Source organism: Otolemur garnettii, unplaced genomic scaffold (genome assembly GCF_000181295.1).
Source record: "Otolemur garnettii isolate 467f Iridium unplaced genomic scaffold, OtoGar3 scaffold00009, whole genome shotgun sequence".
In the NCBI taxonomy this organism is placed as follows: domain Eukaryota; kingdom Metazoa; phylum Chordata; class Mammalia; order Primates; family Galagidae; genus Otolemur; species Otolemur garnettii.
Window position 1 is genome coordinate 19,948,133 of NW_003852404.1, and position 21,337 is coordinate 19,969,469.

Sequence of the window (21,337 nt, forward strand, 5' to 3'; positions counted from 1 at the left end):
ATCTTACATGTAGTCATATATTTATCTCGAAAAGGATACAGTAATGCTTTAGCAGAGACCAACCATTAAACATAAATAATTCTAGGTAGGAATGTGGCAAACTCTGAGCTTGGAATATTTTTTAATTCCTTACATGGAAAATGTAGACTCATGAACTTTATATCCTAATGCTAAGTGTAGATGGGTGGGTAGAGAAAAGTTAATATTTATGTTCCAAATAACTGCCAAGGCCTTGTCTTTTTTCAAGTAAAATAAACCAGCATTTGAATTGCACTTCAGCCTCTTATTAGCTTTGTGATTTGGGGTGACTTAAACTCAGTTTCCCTACCTATAAAATGAGAGTAATAATAATCACCTTATAGGGTTCTTTTAATTATTACATGTATATAGGTGGCTTGAAACATAGTGACAGCTCAGTAAACCATTGCTGTCATTACCTGGTAAGAGCTGCTCAGTCCTGGGGTGCCAAGAATAGGCACTGGAAGCATTCCTTATCCTGCCAGGCATCATCATTAGATACTGACCAGCTCATTAATAGAATTTGTCCAGTGATATTTACTTCTATACTTGCCAGGAGATGGTAGTTTTCTTCATAGAACATGCCTGTTTGTGGACTATTTCTTGTCTGCACCTATGTCAGAAAAAAATAAAAATTTAATCTGAAAGGTACAGGTAGTTATTTTAAAGTTTCATCAAGTTATGTCTTTTGACAGTAATTTATTGTTACTATTGGTAACATTCTAATATGTAATTATGGCAGTTCTTTGGAACGTAAATACTAACTTCTCTCTACCCACCCATCTACACTTAGTACTAGGAAATGAGATTCATGAATCTACATTTCCCATGTAAAGAATTAAACTTTCTTATTCCAACTTTAATAATTTTTTTTTTAAGAAAGGAAGAAATGTAACTGAAAATTGAACAATTAAATTCTACTAGAAATTCAGAACTTTGGTAGATAACTTTGACAAGGGAGCAGATGGGCTGGCCTTGGGTATAGCTTCTGAAATTGAGAACTGGGGAGTTAGGAAGTGCCCAAAGTGCCTGCCATATTCTAATACAAGTACTAATGATTATAAATGCAGGTTATTTTTAATGTTGCCATCAGGAGAAATGATTGCTGCTTCTCTTAGAATTCCTATGAGAATTTATAGTCCAGCTCCGTTGCAGTCTACCCTCTGTAATCTGGGGCATGTCAGGTAAACACCCTGCTCAGTGTCTGTTGCCCTCTGTAAAGTGGGGTGATGCCTGCTCTGCTTGTTTCACAGAGTTAGTAAAATCCAGTAAGGTCATGTCCGTGAAAAAGCTTTGTAACTGCTAAAGCATGTAGCTTACTTAATGACCGCTCCCATTCAACCTGTCAGACCTGCCTCTTTTTCACAGATATTTGGTAGGTCCCTAGTGAGGGTGGAAGGATAGCCCAGAACTACATCTGTAATGTGTGGCAGCCTCTCAGGACTATGAGTTTTGTTCTTGTACTAAGAGTGGACAGTTTTAGACTGTAGCTATTTTCACCCCTTAGTTTGTTTCGTTGGTTAGAAAAGTTCTGTGTACAAGTGGGCAGCTCCTGTAGCTCAAGGAGTAGGGCGCCGGCCCTGTATACTAGAGGTGGCAGGTTCAAACCCAGCTCCAGCTAAAAACTGCAAAAAAAAAAAAGTTCTATCTGCAAGGTGATGGTAGAGAAATTAGAAAATATAAATCAGTAAGAAGAAACATAATAATTACCTATAAGTGCAGAATTACTACATTCATTTTTATTTTAAAACAAAAATTCATTTATAATGAACATGTCATTTTCTGTTTTTTTTCACTTTATGTATATAATATTGTGTATCATTTCATATAATTTAATTTTCTTGTATAATATTTTAGCAGCCACATAGTATTCCATGATAAGCCATAATTTATTTAAAACCAGTTCCAATTTTTTTATTTTGATATTTAATGACTATTTCAGGTTTTTGCTAGTAGAAATAGTGTATATTATGAACAACCGTGTGGCTAAATATTTGTACATAGCCTCCATATTTTTTTTCACTAGGAAAGTCTTAGGTGTGGAATTGCATATAACATTTTAAGGCATTTATGTTTTCTTTTTTTATAACTTTATCGAGGTGAGGTATAATTGATATGTAATAAACTGCACATATTTAAAGTGTACAATTTAATAATTTTTGACATATATGCACATTCACGAAACCATTAGTAGTAAGATACCCCCTTTGTAATCCTTCCCTTCACCATCCTGCCTCCTTCATCACAGGCAACCCTAGTGATCTGTTTTCTTTCACAGTAGATTAATTTACATTTTCTAGAATTCTATGCAAATAAAATAACACATGATGTATTTCCTTTTGTGTGCCTTCTTGCATTCAGGATAATTATTTTGGGATTCACCCATGTTTATTATTATTATATATCTATCAATAGTGTATTTTATTTAATTGCTGAATTTTAAAATTATGTTGTGTGGATCTACCGTGTAATTTATTTACCTAGTAATGGACATTTGAGTTATTTCCATTTTTTGGTTAAAAATAAATCTACTTAGACTACTGGTATACAAATCTTTGTATAGATATAAGGCATTAGATATTTACTACCAAATTTTATGCTGGGAAGGTTATACATTTGGTATTTTAAAACCAAAAAAGTTTGATATGAGAGAGATTATAGTTACTATTTTCTTAAAATTTTTATATATAACTTAATTGAATTAGTTTGACAGGATACTCTTAAGAAATTTGAAATTAACAGAGGTTAATAAACCATCCTAACAGCTATAAACCTTTTTACATTTCTTTTTGTTGAAATCTTTTCTTTTATCAATTAAGTAAATATATTGTCCGGAAAGCAAGCATCTTTTGCTTTCCTTTAGTGAACTAATATTCATAAACAATTTATGTTTCCCTGTCAAATGACTACTTTCATATAGAACATTAATAAGAAGAGGTAGTGGGGTGAGTTTACTGAACTACACAAAACGTGTTCCAGAATCCAGGAATAGATGCCAAACTGTCTTTTTCCCTCTTCTTAAGATACACTACTTGACTGAAGGAGGACGGAGAATCTGAAGACTCCGGGTGACATCAAAGCTACTTTCCAACAGCTTCTCAATTTCCTTTCTCAGAAAGCAGAAGCTCAAACCTTGGAGACAGACGGTGAGAATGTTTTTCCTTTCTTAAGGCTTAATCATAGTGACTTTCATATATTTCAGACAATTCTTTCTCAGTTATAAATTAGCTTATGGTTACAAACCTGTATTATGTGCTTTTTCTGTGCAGATTCTTTCATGAGACAGTGTGGTTTAAAAATGAATAAGATGCAATCCCACTTTTAAGGGACTTACAGGGAAAGAATAAATATGGATAATAAATGTAATCAAATAGTAAATGAGGTTAAGTGGTACAAGAAAAAAAACACAAAAGATAGCCTTGAGAATTCAGTTTATCGATTACACTGGTGAGAAAAAATGGGAAGCTTAAAGGAAGAAATGGTGTTTATGTTGATGATACTAAATTTGTTTTTACCAAAACCCAGAGAAAGTGGACAGTTAATACAAAACCTGAAATAGCAATCTAATTTCAGATAAAAAGTTAATTACTGTTTTAAGACAAAATAGAAGCACGTGTGATTATTATGGTTTTATTATAGTATAAGGATCAGTAATTACTTTTGGAATTATATAAAATTTCTCTTCCAAGCCAGAGTATATTAGCATTTCTGAGAAATGATAAAATAATTGGATTAAATTAACACAAGTAGGTGGGCAGTGCAACAAAAGAGATAAGTGAGTGGTTAATTCTACTTGGATTAACACTCCTGTTTTCTAGTTTAGCTACAGCCTAAATGAATTTGTCATGTCTTAAGCTCTTGGACCTTTTGCTACTTACTTCTGGGCAGAAGCAATCCAAGTAATTTAGAAAAAGGTACAGTGATTATGATTGTACTTATAATTAATTGTGAAGAGTTCGCTTTCAGCTAGCTAACTGAAAAACTGTGATCATGAGAGAGATAAGCAGATAGAGTATTTTAAAATATTTTAATTGACCACCATGTTTCAAAAAGGGGATGGTAGCTTTGAGCCAAATTTGGTTTGTTACCTATAGGTATAATATAGTTGTCAGTGATGATACTCTTTTGTCTTCATTATTCAGAAAACCTAATGATGAAGTTTTTGATTGCCAATTAAATTCTTATCTTTTCTTGTAGTTTAATCAAGACAATCTTTAATAAAAGATTGTATAAAATTATTAGTAATTATTTGGTTGCTAGTCATTTTTTACATAGTCATGTATTTTTTTCCTCTAAATTGGAATTTAAAATCAACAAAAGTTTTATTTATAAATAATACAAATTCTTTCATTCAGGTAGTTATGTGTTAATGACTGGGTACCTTTTATATTTGACAAAGCACACTTGATATTATTTGTTTTAATTCTGTTTCTCAACTTTCAGTTGTGTTAAAATCAGCATTATAATCATGCATATTCCTGTGACACCCAGGATATACTTAGTTTGTTGATGTTCTTAATTTGTCAATACCTTTATTTTACCCAATAACCAGAATTGTAGGCAGCAATCACTATGTCAGTTGAATAAATAAATCAGATAGCCCTCAGATAAGTATACCTCAGCAGTGACTTTTTAAAAAATGCTCATATTTTATCTTTCTTCCAAAATAAAAGAGATGATTTAGAATTTATAATACGCAACTTTAGAAACTAAAACTTCATATCAATGAATTATTAGTGATTTTCTATTTTCTTACACATATTCAAAAATGTTAAAAGTGATGATATCAGGAGTATGTTTTCTAAAATATGTTTTGTTAAATCATTCTTTGTTTTGAATGAGGATCCCATGGTCAAGTATGCTTGGGACTTGTTGGGTCAAAGTGTATAATGTCTTTTTAGAAAATCTCTCATCAACCAGCAGACTATGTCTCCAAATGCAGGATCTAGTGTATATCTCAGGATTCTAGTATTTGGCAAGTTGATGACGCTGAGATAGTGTAATTTATGAGGTCTTACAATAATTTGCCGTATAGCTACTCTATAAAAATGTTTCCTGTTGTATTTTTAAGTATAATAATGTTGATTGGGTAGATTGGGAACAAAAAGGAATTGAATTAACGGAATATTGCAAACCACACAAAACAGGAAGTGTTTTTTTGTAAAACTTTTTAGAGTCTTAGGCCAGATTTCTCTTTCTCTTTCATGGATTCCCCCTCTTGGAAAAAACACAGTCATTCCCCCTGTAGTAAAGAACCGAACACGTTCACCCTTTATTCCATTTTTATAGGACTTCACATACTTTCTGTGCTCTGTTTATGTCAGTGTGTAACATTCATTAGTTAATTTTGATAAAAGATGATATAAAAACAGTGACTATTTCCTGTATTAATCAGTGAAGGTGTTATTAAAGATTCTGTTGCATTTATTACTTGGTTTCAAGTCATGGTACACTTTTAAAAACTAATATTGAGCTTGCTAAATCTGAATGAACTAGACTTGTACATAAATTTAAGATTTGTGCAGCTAATCAACCTAAAAAGTACTAGCAGTAAAGATATATTGGGTAACAGAAAAAAAAAATAGTGAATATGTTGGGTAGAATTAAATAATTGACCATAAGTCAATGTAGCTTAAACATTGGAACATACTAACATTCCCACTAGTGGAATTTTTATTGTGATATGTCATGGTTTTTCACTGGGGATACTTCCTTATTGCACTTGTTTTCTAGTTTGATTAGTTTGATTACATTGTTGGTGACTATTTCAGTACATGTCTTGAGTGTTAAAGCTTTCCTGTTGGACATAGAGAGCGATATATTAAACTGGTCAGTGATCTAGCTGGTTCTCACAGGCTGGGATACCAAGTTGGAAAAGCAGGTGAATTGTAGTGTTTTTTGTTTAAGAAATAGCACTTTGTAAAAAGCGTTTAAACTTATACACCAGCTTTTCAAAGGAAATGTGGTACCAGTGAAACCTAGGTCAGTCCACAGTCTGCTGAGTTATTTTAGTTAGAATCGATTGCCATAAACCAGTTTGACAGTCTCACTGGTGTTTCCCTGGCCTCATGGACAACCCTGGTAAGAAAATCTGGATGCTGAGCCGCGCCGGTGGCTCAGAGGAGTAGGGCGCTGGCCCCATATACCGGAGATGACAAGTTCAAGCCCAGTCCTGGCCAAAAAGTACAACAAAAAAGAAAAAAGAAAATCTGGGTGCTCACCTCAGACATAGCATTGTAAGTTTCCAACATCACCGTCCAGCTTTAATTCTCCCTCTCACAGCCAGCCGTCGAGGGCAGAGCCTTATTCTGCCCAGCCTCCTTACTGACATCCTTCCCCGTTCTCTCAGAGCCACCAGAACCTCCTATAACTCCAGTTTGTTTGTTTTGACTTCTCTAATCAAAAATACTTTAGCAATTCCAGCAGTATAATGACCATAGAAAAGTAAGGCCTTTCTTAATCAATCCTAACCTGCTGTTACTATGGGAAACACTAAAATAATTAACATTTCTTCTGAATTTGATGTCTTTAAAGAATTGATTTTCCTTAAGTCTGTTACTTAATACCTTAACTGATAACTGACATCATTTTGGGAGGAAAATCCCCGGTATACAAAGCCTCCATATTGACTCATGTTTTGTTTTGTTTTTTTTCTCCTCCTTGAAAGATTTCAAATGGTGTAATTAAAATAATTTTAAAATGTGTTGATCAAATTGTTTCTTTTCTTCCATGGAGTTTGGTCTTTTTCAGTTGAATTAACAGGGCGGAACCTGCTATTCCCCTCGATTCTCTGCTGTACTTGCCCTGCAACAATGTGACCTGTCATTTGCACATCTGAAATGGGTGTGATTCTAACAGTAGAGCGTATGCATTTTATATAAAATTTCTCCATTCTGGATCAAAGATATACTAGTAATTTTTAAACCCTGTTTTCTTGTTTGCATTTGCTTGTGGAGACAGTGTTCCTGGTTCAGTCCATGCTTCTAGCTTGGAACTTCAACTCTGGCAATCGCCACCCTTTGCATCCCTCCTCCCCACCATGGTGCAGCCTGTCCTCTCAGCTGGTGCTTCTCAAAATATCTGTGATGAAAGACCAGCTCATGGGTGTGTGTGTGTGTATGTATTTTCATTTTATTTTTTTAGTGACTTGCTCTTACTGTATTTTTAAGAAGCATCTGTGTATAACAGACTGGAAATTTTTAAAAGACAACAAAATATAAATCCAAATCTTTCATGATTAAATTTAATGGACGTCAACTTACTTTGACACCTTCTATAAAAGTTTCTAACTATTGGCAACGTCTGCTCCTTGAGGAGAGTGAAGTTCCCAGAACATACTTTGTGCTGCTGTGCTCCCTTGTCTGGGCTGGCACCCCTACTCCCTGAAGAATGCTAAAGCTCCTTTTCCAATGGGCAAAGCCTGGGTTGTCCCTAGAGTTGCCTCCCACGCTACCTCTGTAGAGTGCCCCATCTCTCATTATTCTTCCCACACCTGTGTTTCAGTACTTTCTCCAACTCCATCATGTGTCACGTCGTCTCTCCACTAGTATCTCACTACATGTTAATGACATTTTTTCCTGACGAGATTGGCCCACTAAGGACTGGCTCATCACTTAGTTATCCTTCAGCTCTTAACACACAGCAGCTTCTTTATAAACACAGTAGGACATCTGTAAGTTGACCACTCCCAGGACTGTTAGCAAACTGGTCAGTATATGGAGGTGGTCAACACAAGGAACTAGGCTCTAGTACATGTGGTGCATGTCTGCTTCCTGAAAATTAGGCCAACATAAGGAGGTGGTCAGTGTAGGGGGGTGATCAGCTATGGAGGTTCCACTCTATTTATAGATTTGTTATGTTTTGTATGGTGAATTCAGAATCATGTAACTTCAGAGATGGGAGATTTTTTCATATCCTCCTTTGTTAACTTTCCTCCTTTGTTAATCTTTTCTCTTTTTTTGAGACAGAGTCTCACTTTGTCACCCTTGGTAGAGTGCCATGGCATCATAGCTCACAGCAACCTCAAACTTTTGGGCTTAAGCAATTCTCTGGCGTCAGCCTCCTAAGTAGCTGGGATTACAGGCACCCGCCCCAATGCCCGGCTATTTTTAGAGACAGAGTCTCACTCTGGCTCAGGCAGTCCACCTGCCTCAGCCTCCCAGGTGCTGGAATTACAGGCCTGAGCCACCACCAAGGTCATTCTTTACTTTCTCTACCTGAGTCTTAGGGATGTTTCTGCACAGAGAATATTATATATCTGACATAGTTTAGTAGAAATTCTTGAAATCAGAAAGTGTAGATTTTGTTTGAATACAACCAAGAATGCACGTCTTAACTCACCAGTAGCAGTTCTCAGTTTCTTTTTTTTTTTTGAGACAGAGTCTCAAGCTGTCCCCCTGGGCAGAGTGCCGTGGCATTACAGCTCACAGCAACCTCCAACTCCTGGGCTCAAGCGAGTCTCCTGCCTCCGCCTCCCAAGTGCTGGGACCACAGGCGCCCGCCACAACGCCCGGCTATTTTTTGGTTGCAGCCATCGTTGTTTGGCGGGTCCGGGCTGGGGATTCGAACCCGCCACCTTAGGTGTATGTGGCTGGCGCCATAGCCGGTTGAGCTATAGGCGCCGAGCCAGTTCTCAGATTTCTTGTTCTAAATTCTTTTGAGGATTCAAGAAAGATTTTGTGTATAATAGTCATATCAGCTGATGGTTACTATATTAGAAATTTAAACTAAGAAAAATGTTCACATAAGAACCCACAAGTATGCATTCCATTAACCATCACAACAATGACAGGCGCACATCGCCTCTGGACAACTCCAGTGGACACTCCTGAGAGAGAGATATTAAAAAAACAGATAACATTTAGTATTATGAAAGTAATCTTGACCTCCTGTGCCTCCTGACTGGGTCTGAGGAACCCTTGGGATCCTTGGACCACACTTTTATGAACTGCTGCTGAACAGCATGCTATCTTGTAGGAATTTACTTGTTTTATAGCCAACAGAATATTCTGTATTTTTATTTCAGTAATACTGTAACCTCACTTTTGTGTTTGTAGATGAGTAAGGTTTTTTTTAATATGTTCAAGGCTTAAATTACCTACTCTTCTATTAATGTCTAGATGTAGAATGTGCTGGAACTTACTGCCAGCGTTGGCCTGGCAACTATTAGATGGAGATGCTTACTCAAGGAGTCATTTTATTTGTGGATACTCAGTAAGGTCATTCTTAGTTGTGCCCTGTCAGTCACCCTGGCTTTCAAGTGCTCAGCCCTTTTTATGACTTGGGAACCTCTAAATACTCTTCTGTTGATGATCTCCTTATTCCAGAGGTTTTGGAGGCTTAGTCATTTTTCTTTTTTTTAATGATTTCACAGAATGAAGTTGACGTTTCCTCTTGAGGGAGTGAGCAGGCTTTCCTTCAAGGCTTTCCTTCCTCTCTCCTTCCTGTGACCTTCCCCTCCACTTGCCTCAACCTGATCCCTGATGCTGGCGCTCCCTCTCGGAGAGTACAGTCTGCTCTCTGGCAGATGCACACTTGGCCCTGGGGAGCCCTGTTCTTTGTTGATCCCTACCCTCTTACCTTGGCTGCGACTCTGTCAAATTCTTCCTGAGGACTTAGGAGGACAGTCAGTCTGTAGCATATTTGACGACTCTGTTCAAATTACACGGGGACTGGGTCTTTCCTGAGAGTTCTAGAAAGGCACTGTGTCCCTTTCAGCTGCCTTAGAACACCAAGGTGGCTGGTGGTTCAGATGCTTGATTTGCCAACAGCTCAATCTCCTTTTTACTCACAGTGTTTTTGTTGTGTGGTGACACCGTGGTGAGAGCTGGAATTGGGGGACTTAGTATCATTATAAGTGAGAGTCTAGAAGCTGATAGAATGTTAGGGGAGGTTATCTTTTAATTCTGTGTCCTAAACATAGTAAGCCTTCGATAAATGTTTGTTGAGTTAATTTTTTTCTCATTAGTGTTGCGTGGAGCTCTTAGCATTGCAATTTGAGTCAGACATCTCTCTCGTAGGAAGGGAAATAATGCCCTCACATTGTTCTGAAAAGGTACATGTTGCTATCTTTGTAAGCAAAATTTTTACCTCATTCTTTTTTCTTATTAATTTTTATTAAATCATAGTTTTATACATTGATGCATTCATGGGGTTCAGGGTACTGCTTTGATACACAATATGAAATGTTTACATTGAACTAAGTAACACCCTCCACAATTATACTTATTTCTTAATAGTTTTGAAATGTACCATTGCATCATGCACATTAGGTGCTTTACCTAATTCTTAAAGAAGATTGGTATTTGAAATGTCCACAGTTGAGATTTCCAACAGGATTGGTTCTAACTCTGTTAAATATCTCTTCTTACTCATGTCCTCGAAACTTTGTACAAATCATTTCCACAGAGCGTTTAACAAACCCAGACTCGAGATGTAGCCATCACTTGCATCGCTTTCATCTTTTGATTTAGTAAAGTTGCTGTGAACCAGTCCCCGGTTTTATAGCACAATTTTGTTACCCAAATTTGCATTCCCGATATCCAAACCGACCTTTATTCTTCTCAGAGCTTTTTCTTTGACTTTCCCACCTCTGCCTTGTTTTGACCGTGGTTCCCTCAATGCACTGACTGGTTTATAATTTCTTCTCTCCTTCAAGCCATCAACTCCGTGGCTACTGTTTTTGTTTTTGTTTTTTTTAATACACTTAATCATTCCATTGCCTATAAACCTTCCACTCCCCACCAGATAAAGGCCAGCTCCTTGGTATGGCCTTGATTCAGTGTCCTTGGTCCCACTTGCATTTCCAGCCTAATCTCTTGTCACACTGGACTACCCCCTTCCTGTATCACACTCAGCTCTTCCCTCTTTTGAGTGCTATTTTTGGAGCCTAGAATGACCCCTATTCTCTTCTGTCCGGCCACCCCTCACTCACTGTTAACCATCACTGACCACCACCTGCACCTATACATAGGGACTAAAAGCCTGGTTACGCCTACTCCGTGTTCCTCTAGCACTTTTTCCGTACTTGAGCTGTACATTTAGCATCTGCTGGCACGAGAGTGTGTATTCAGCACAGTGCCTGCAGATGAAAGTCACACATACTGTACATCAGTGGTTTTCAACCAGTGTGCTGAGAGGATCTTAAAGATCATTAATTAAGTTATTTTCAGTAGAAGTTCAAAGCATAGGAAGCATATTCTTTTCTTTACTCTTTTTTTTTTTTTTTTTGGATCAACATAATTTAAGTGTGCTTTGGAGGTTTAGCTATAGGTTCAAGTGTGCCGTGAGAGGAAAAGGTTGGAAAACACTGCTGTACACGCCCTTTTGGAAAAGCAAATCTGGATTCTAGTCCGTGAAAATGTGGTTGTTACTAGCATAATTTTAAATATATTTAATTCCTTTATATTTTAAAAACTGTAGCCTATTGTATCTTAATGATTTGTATACCTTAAACTAAGTACTCTTTAGAACTGATCATGATACCCTTTTTGTCTGAGGATGATGGTGAACTAACCTATCATAGATGGGGACAGTGACTTCAGGACACTGTATTTTAAGCGTCACAGCCACTTGTCCCACTGGACAGCTTGTTTCTTGAGAGCTAAGGCTGTTTTCTTCATCTTTTTGTTGCTGTTGTTGTTCTAGAGTAATGATTTTAACACTTGGCTACTATAGCTACTAAATTAAATTTTGTGGGCCTTGCCAGGGAAGAATCAGACACCTTCTCCTGGCATTAAAACATTGTCTTTTGGCCCATGCATTGGAGATGCTGAAACTCAGCAATAAAATGTCACGCTGTTTTCTTGTAACAGGAGGGAGATGGCTTTACCTTGCTTTACTAGTGTTCACTTCTACTACTCTGATTCTTAACAGTGTATCCAACAAGGAGAGATACAGTAAACAAATGATGTAATTTTCCTCACCTGTAATTTTAGTAAGTTGTATGAAATATGCATGAAGTTTGTGACTTAACATCTAAAAGCTTATTTTTTTTTAAAGTAGGAAAATTCTACAGATAAATGTTGATGGAAATATTAACTTAGTCTTCATCTCTCCCTGTGCCGTAAATCTAAATGGTACAAATAGAGCTTCAAGTTTTACATTCACTACACTAACATATGGTCAAGAAAAAAATTAACCCCAGTTGTTTATTAAGCAGAGTGAAGGGTTGTTTACTTTTGTGGACTAATAGCTGCCCCCTCCTTTATGATTGCTTGCTTATATAATTTGTTATGAAAGAATGCTTCTAGGTAAACCATCTCTGCCAAATGCCTGTGATTTGTTCTGTTCTGCTTAGGAAGGGTTAAGAGGAGACAACATCCTGTCAAAGACCTTGTTTTTAATTTTGCTTCTCACACTGGCACAGATCCTGCTAAGAGCAGCCCAGATTAGTTCGGAAAACCTTTGAAGAGATTTAAGATGTCCTTCAGCCAGTTTGAAGGTTTTTGTCTTGCAAATCCAGTACAAGGGCGCCTGCAGGCATCTCGACCCTTGCTGTGCTGCTGATGCAGCTCAAGGTCACACTAACCCGCCCTGTGACATTCAACAACAACAAAAAAAATTATGCGGTGAAACTGCTTCAGCGTTCAGCCAACCAACAACTTCCTTTAGTGAAGAACTGAGGAAGAAGTCTTTTTTTCCCCTTTTTCTTTTTTTGGGGACTCTGTGAATTTTTGCTGTAGGAAATAATCCCGGATTTCTGGCGTATGTGATGACAAGGTCATTTCTTAATTAGAACACATGTAAAGAACAAAGCTAAATGGCTTCAAAACAGCTTTGTAGTTGATGGAGAGGATTTAAATTATTTAAAGAGATAGTCACCCATGTATGATGGAAGCTGAATTCTAAAGGCATTAACTCCTTCATTCCTGTCTACTTGCCATTGAGTTCCTTATGTCTGGTTTTAGAGGTTGCATTCTCAACATACGAAAAAAATTATAAATGCCCATTTTTTGAAGGGTTTAATGTAATTTAAAAGTCAGATTTTCAGATAAACTTTTAATGCAGAAGTTTTCTCCCTGTGACATTTATCTCCTGGAAATTTTATCAGATGGCTTGACTTAGGAACTAGGAATTGTGCACTTTCCCTCTGGCAAGAGTGATTTATTTATAATGTGTTGGAGAAGGTGCATAAGTGCTTCTTTATTGCCTCACCTTCTCTTCCTCACTTTTACTCATTTGTGATTTAGAAGTCTAGTTGAACAATTTCCCCTGCCTCTTTAGAAATAATAGCACACATCACTCAGGTTTCTCAGCTTTCAAAGAAACAGTGTAGGAAAACATGCTTATTTCTAAGGGGAGAATAATGTTAGCTTCACATAGACTTTAAGAAAGTTGCTTCTGAGCAAGCATGACATCTTAAAGCACAATGATGAAGCCATGTCCATGGACACCCAGCGGTCACATTGGCCTCTGTCCCCTTTGTGAGGCTCCTTCCCTCCTTCCTCCTTCGTTGCCTGCAAGTGCTAACTACCAGAAAAATTAGCTGGATAGTGTCCAAGTGCATTGGCTTTCTATGCTGGAAACTTAACGCATATCACCTCTCAAGTCTGAAGCAAAACAGTCTTAAGACAGTAATTTTATGGTTGGTGTTTTCTTTATATAGGAGCACCCATTGCAGTTATTTCCTTAAACACACAATCACATTGTATAGGGAAATTTAGCTTCAACATTATGATATTAACAAAACAGTTTCCTCAGAATTCATAGCTAGTTGCTTTCCAGATGGTTCTTTTCCTGTAAATGTGACTGAAGTACGACCAGGGCAGGTGCTTCGTAAAGGTGGCTAGTATTTAAAGTGTGGTTATTTGAACTAATACTTCAGATTTTATGGACCACCCTTTAAAAATGTAAGTTTGAGGGGATAAGGTGGTAGTTTGTATAAGAACAACTCAGAATTAATTAGAGTTGCTATTCTGAAGGATTTTCCTACTATCAAGAAGCAATTTGTTTGGGTCTGTGGAAAGAAAAAGGATGTATTCACTAAGTAACATATTTTTAGGTATGAGTATTTGAAAGGATTCCAGGTTTGCAGAAGAAAAATGTTGGAAGGGAGATCTATATGCAAGGAAATGGTTGGTGTGATTCAGTGCATCCTGCCCTTGCCTGGAGTCTGGTATGCCCTAAATGTCATGAGTGACCCAAGCTCACCTGCTAGTAATTTCTAATTTACTGTCCTAATTCATCGATTTGTTATCACTAATTGTTCTTCATTTACTTCTGTGTAGTTTCCAGTACCTAAAGGGTTGAAAGGTTGCTGTAATTGGCACCCGCAGCTGCTCTTTCTTTTGACAGGGGATAATTTTGCAGCCTATGCTTTGTGTGACAGCTGCCTAATTGGGCATTCTCCCCTTGTAGCAAGCCTGCCTCCTCCAGCCTCCCTGCTGACAAATGGTGGTGGATTATAGATGAGGACACGCTGACCCATTCGACCTTGCTGAGACAGCGGGGAGGGGCCTCCTGCTACTTGAGGGAAGCTTTAGGTCATTTAGAGGACAAGGTCATGAGCCAGGTGGAGAAATGACATGATATCACATGACAGTAGCCTGATGACATGGTCAGTGTGTCAAGGACAAATGCCTCAGTATCGATTAAACATTATTGCCATACTTCATTGAAGTCCCGAGGATTTCTTAATTGTTCCTACTGATTTTCTTTTGGAAAGGAAGAGTATAGAATAAGACACATATATTTCAGCAGCATTGAAGCAATTGTTTACATGCAAATAGAGCTGGCTTAGGAAGCCTCCTAATAATTTTTTTCAGTTATTTAGAATATTTTGTTCCTAATTATTACTGAGTTTACAGCATCTTAACCATTAGTACTTATCCAGAGTTATTTGAAAATTAAGGCACACAAATTAAAATGAGGCAATATGTGTTTTTAAAAAAACATTTAACAACTCCTGTTGTCCCCAACTCTTTTTTCATATTTTGAATAAAAGAAAAATAAGCCAAGTAAAAATGTCTAAATGAAAGGAACTTCAAAACTCAAGATTTATGAGATCAAATATACCACTCTGCTACCATAATTATAAAGATGTTATAGATGCTTTGCAAATAATTTTCGAGGCCTGAAATATTTTTTAAATAGCTTGAGATTATATTTAATGTAAAAACTTCAAAGTAAATGAAAATTTTTTAGATGTCTTTTTCACTACTTTTAATGCACATGTTTTTCTTGAGGAAATAGATGAGCTATTGCAATATATTTTTAAGTATAAGGTCTTAGGAATCCATGCTGAGTCTATTAACCCTATATTAATACTTGAAAGTAGGAGTCCATAAAAAAACTATGGTGGATAGTACACTTTAGAAAAATGACTTGTTTTAAAACAGTGTACAGTTGAATGCAGAGAATACTGATCATGATTTTCTCATTTCTGGAAAAACAATTGTTTTGGGCTCTGTTGGAACTAAGCCTTCAGTTCAACAGGAGGTAATTTTATGTCCCTGAGATAAAAAATGAGGAGTGGTAAAGTGTGATGAATTAGTTCACTGAAGTAGACACATCTGTATTTTCATGGCACTTGCGTGAGCAGTGTGTGTGTGAGTTTAATTTGGACCGTGCTGTGCATGTGTTTAGCTGCTCTCAAACCCTGCCTCAAGCTTGGTGGAGGTTTAATCCTGTGCCCTTGTACACGTATACTTGATTAGTAGTTGTGGTTATCTCAGCAGAAGACATCCCGCCCTCCTCCTTGTATTGGTCGGGACCCGGGCATTGGGGAGTCCAGGCAGAGGAGAAAGAAAAGAGATTTTACATTAGTATTCTATGAAAGCCTTACTGTCTGCAGAACAAATTGATTGCTCCGGTGTACCTGTGCTTGGCACCACTGCTGTGAAAGAAAGGTAGGGCTGTAATCTGTTTTATTGTATTACATATTGTGACACTCCAGGAATATTTAACATGCACTCTCTCTAAGGCACGTGCTACAAGTGTAAGTAAAGAAAAAGGAAATAAATGAATGGAAAGTACGTAAGAAGTGGGCTGCAGCCTGTTTACTTCAGTCCACAAGAGTTCATTCAAATAAGATAATTTTGCTGAAGGCGTCGCTGGGAACATAACCTGATTGATAACATAACCCCTTAAAGTGTTCCGAGGCACTAATCTGCGTCCCTCCTTGAAGTGTGTCAGCCAGAGATGAAATCCAAGCTAATATTATAAGATTTTTAACCACAGAATGAGAGAAGTCTTGAAGGTTGTTATGGACCTAATTACTTAAAAAAATTATTTTATAGTACATTATGTTTATTCTTAAAGGTTCCTACATAACATAGTACAGAAGATAGGAAAGAAATTTTTGTACTCTACCACCTTAAACTATATTAAGGAAATTAAGAAATGTGTTATTTATTTTTTCTTTTTCTAGTGTGATTGGTATAAACATAGTACTGTTTGATTCTGCCGTAGTAAGGGAGATTGCAACGTTCCTTAGAGTTTGGGGTTTTGTTTTTTTTTTAATTCTATGAATGTTTTTCAGATAGAGGCTTATACTATAAAATTTGGGATTGCTTAGTGTGAATTTTATAAATACTCTAACGTTTTACAGAATGATTAAAATATCTGTAATCGGAGTCTGACCCCTTGGCATTTTTAGACACTCTTGAAATGTGGTCATAGCTGTACTTTTTAGGTTGCATATAAATCTATATCTGGGGGAGAGGAAAAATTCCTCTTGTCCAAGCCTCTTGCCACATGTGAACTGCAGGTGCCCTTTGCCTCCTCTGTCCCCATCCTGATCCTTGGATTATAGTCAGGGCTCTTGATTTAGGAGAGAGGAAACAGAATACCTCATACTAATACACTGCTGGGATTAAAGTTGTTGTCCAGCGTCTGCTTTTGTATTCCTGAAATTAGCACATGGCTTTTCATTTTTTTAGATTGCATTTTGCTTCCATTTAAATGCGTGCGTGTGCTCTGTATTTATACTAATTACACGTCCTGAATATGTCCTATTAGCAATCTGTGTAGTTGGAGGCTGTGGACATTGGTCTAGACTTGTTCGTGGATACTTGGATAGAAAATGGACAAGTGAAGAAGCATTTTTAAGCACTTGTTAATAAGAAATACAAATATACTGAACCCTGACTTTGAACACTGATTAAAGTGAACTATTTTGTGATCACATTGCCTGTAATAAAGGAGCAGAAATGTTTTCAAAGAACTTTTGAACTCCACAGCAAAATTAAGACTATTAAATATGTTCTCAGTTGAATATAGCTGTAAAATCCATTAGTACTGTATTTCTGATACCTACTTTCATGAAGTTTTTGGTCTTACTGAAATGTGTATCAGGAATATACAGGAAAAACCAACCATAGAGGATTAGGATGTTTTAGTTTCGGAATAAAACATGTTATTAAACTCTTCCTTGTTTTGATTTTTTAATTATCTTACAAATTTTGAAAATTTTGGAATCTTGCCAAAGAAATACATGGCATGCATATATTTAATAATTAGCCAAGTAAGAAAGGGAAGATATAGGAAACACCAAACCAACTAGAGAAAATTGATTTTTTATGTATTTTTTTTTTTTTTTGGTGGAGTGGAAGATTGTTTTTAATAGACAAGGACTGTATTTTGTTTACCAAGGTATCTACAGTGCTTAATACTACGTGGAGCAGGTAATAATGTTTATCATTTGTTGAGTAAATTAATAAAACATACTCAAGCAACCTCCCCTTCCCCCAACACACACTTTCTTTCTTCTCTCTTTCTGTTTAAAGTTTTAATTTGTGCTGTGCTCATGTAGTGAGTTTTTAACATGTTTCTCTTGTGAAAGTGTTCTAGGTATTGAAGGAGCAGGAATTCAGTATTTTACAAACCAGTCGAGGAACTGCACGGATAGAATTCTTTTCAGTCAGACTAGTTCAAGTGACTGAACCTCAAATGCTTCTTCCTCCAAAGGTGTGCTTAGAAGTCTCCGCCTCAGTTTGCCTCTGTTCTTTCCCCTCATACACTGACCTATTCTGTTGTCACTTTGCTTCAAAGTTGTGAAATCTGTGTCGAATAGTTTAGCTCTGTGTATTTAGGTACATTATGCTTATTAGCCTGTATCAACAAATTATTTTAAACATCCAAGAAAATTGCGTGTTAACTTTATTCGGGTCTAAGTACATTACATTATGTAGAAAACAAACAGTTAGCGTGTCATTATGACGGTTAATTTAAGCCACGAAATGGAAGTCATTCATGAGAACAACCTTGTGTGGGTGACACTTCTCTAAGCTCAGTTGATGAGCATCCAGTGTTATTTAGTATCTAACATCAGCTGGACTTGGATTGGAGTTCTTGGGCAGTAGGGACCTTAGGAATTAGTATAAAGAGTTCATTTAACTTATGAGCATGCTGGACTTCAAGAAGGTTGATACTTAGTCACTGTTACAAAACTTCTTAGTACCTGAGCCAGGGCTACAACACAAATTACTTAGCTTTTAAAAGGTGATTTTTTTTTCTCCAGATGGTTTTGACTCTGTTCAAATTTATCTATAATAATAGTTATGTTGATATAAGCCAAATGTTATATCTGTAGCCACATTAAACTTTCATTTATAACTAAGTATAATGTAAATCAAAGCAAACTGACATTTTTTGCGTATGTGTACGTACTCACACACACACTATTGCAATTAATGGACCCAGTATAATTTTATGCCAAGAATGGGTGAAAAATACTAAGCATCATCAAGAAAGATATAAAAAATCAAGAGGACAACTTCATATAAAATTATAGTATCTGCATTAGAACAAATTTGTACATACAATTCACCATTGAATAATGAAGAGATTAGGGGTGCTGACCCTGTGCATAGTCAAAAATCTGTATATAACTTTTGACTCCCCCAAATTTAACTATATTGATAGGCTACTGTGGACTAGAAGCCTGACCAATAACAAGCAGTTGACATGTATTTAGTGTTATATACAGTATTTTTCTGTAAAGTATGCTAAAGAAAAACGTTAAGAAAATCATAGGAAGAGAAAATATGTTTACTGTTCATTAAATGGGAGTGGATCATCATAAATGTCTTAATTTCATCATTTTCACATTGGGTCCCCTGAAGATGAGGAGGAGGCATTGGTCTTGTTGTCTCAGGGGTGGCAGAGGCTGAAGAACGTCCACATATAAGTGGATCTCTACAACTCACACCTGTGTTGTTCAGGGGACAACTATGGCACAGTCATAGATAAACACATTGCAGTCTGTTGGTACTTAATATGGCAATGTTTTATTTAATAGGTTAGCCATGGCTAGGCAGAGAAAGAAGGCAGCCACTTGAGGCTCTCGCAACTTCAAGTGGGGTTATTTGCTAGGCACAACTTCAAGGATAATGAAATGCTGAAATATAAAAATTCAAGGAATAGTCTAATTCATATTGTTCTTAGAAAGATTAGACTCTGGGGGTTGAATTAGGATTTGCATGTAGGTCCCAGCAGTATCCATCTGATGAGTATCCGAGTTAAAGACTGAGAAGGTACATTCAAAAATCACAGGCTGACAGATGTAGACTTAGCTACAGGGGGTCAGGCCTTCATCCCCATGGGCTGAGATTCATGACTGGGTTTTATTTTCAATAGAGAAATGAACAGGGAACTAGAGACATGGTCAAAAGGCCAAAACAACCAAACATGGAGATAGTGGGGAAACTTGTGGGCGGGAGATACCTGGTTTGGAGACTTGACAGTCTCATGCTGAAAATCAAGTTTGCAAATTGACAAGTCTTAGGGATGGCGACTAAACTATCTCTAACCCTTCTTCTTCCATTAGTGGAAAAGAGATCACTAGCTCTGCTTTTTTATTTCACCCAATGGGCAGAATTTATAAGCAAAGTGTTTAAACTCTTTAAGCTGCAGTTTCCCCTTCTCCAAAAGAGGGTTATTATAGTATCCACTTTTTTAGGTTATTGCAAGTATTAACTGAGAAGTCGTATCTGGAGCATTGTGTGCATTTATGGTGATTTTTTGTATGTGTGAGTTTTTGTGTCTGGGTATAAAACAGCAAAGCCCTCCACTGATATATATATATATATTTTTTTTTTTTTTAAATACTGTTAATAACAGAGGACTTGACTAGGTAACCGTAAAATGATAAGGTAAAGTTTTCTGGGTATTTCAAAATCAAAGATACCTTTCAATCGTTAGTGTGCAATATGGTCAAGCTGTGTCTCAATTCTTATTCTTCTTTTTACCTATTAATTAATCAGATTTTAACCTAAAAAAATAGTCTGTGACTTTATTAATGTGGTTCCTTCTCCCATAGTGTGTACACTTTGTCTTGATCAGTTATGTGACTTTTATTTGTATTGACTTTATTAAAAAGTATCAGAAACTGGGTATGATTTTTAACAATCACCTTTCCACTTAGTAGTCTAAAATGTCTAAATGAAGCATGAGTGTCACTTCACTTTAGAATTATAGTTAAGTAATTTGTGAAATAACGGGCTAGAGGAAAATTTATTTTGTTAAAATCTTAGCTGAACTTTTCAGCTTTCTTAAAATACTCATAATTTCCAGGCCTTTTTTTTTTCTCCCTTTAATTGTGAATTCTCTTGGCAATTAAAGATTTTTTTTTGTAGATTTTTAGAAGACTAAAGTGATCTGACTTTACAAGTGTGAATATGAAATATATTGTAATTAACACTTTTTTCCTTTGGAAGGCAGAAGGAAGAATATTAGGAATGCCTTATGATTTGATTTGAATTTAAATAAAGTTTAATTTTTTATTAGATAGTACTTGCAATTTTAAATAAAGTCATTATTACTTTTGTTTGTTATGAGACTTTATTATTTGAAAATAAGAAGGATTTTTCAGTTATGCCTCATATACATCTTTATTTGGTTTACAGGAGGAGTTAAGTAATTGTATATGTATTTTCTACCTTTTGCATGTAAATTATGCTGCCAGTTGTTTTTCAGAATTGTGTACAGAAATGAGTGGTCTGAGAGAAACTAAGAATGTGTTATAGGTATGGATTCATGTAGCAAAAATTCAATATCTTAGGTGTGCCCATGGTGAACAGAATGAAAGTAGTCCTGGTCCTCATGGAGCAATAATGAGAGTCCAGTGGTGGAAGACAGGCTAAAAACATGCATAAAAAAAGAAAGGAGAGCCAGCCAAGAAAACAATGACTGAGAGAAGTCCTGAGGCAGTTGTGGTCTCTTGGGTATACTGTGCTAAGGAATAAATGGGAAGGTTGTTTACCTAAGGCCATGGGGGGGGACTTGTCTCAAGAAGTGATGTTTAGGCTCAGCGCCTGTGGCTCAAACGGCTAAGGCGCCAGCCGCATATACCTAAGGTGGCGGGTTCGAATCCCCAGCC

At 36.6% G+C, this 21,337-nt stretch overlaps 1 protein-coding gene across 1 annotated transcript in view; it reads left to right on the forward strand.

Moving 5' to 3' along the window:
- Nucleotides 1-21,337, forward strand: part of NRIP1 (nuclear receptor interacting protein 1) — a 107,458-nt gene that overhangs the window by 47,724 nt on the left and 38,397 nt on the right. Inside the window, exon 3 of the mRNA XM_023509695.1 lies at nucleotides 3,042-3,164. The gene's annotated coding sequence lies outside the window, so the exon portion shown is untranslated. The remainder of the gene's footprint in view (nucleotides 1-3,041; nucleotides 3,165-21,337) is intronic.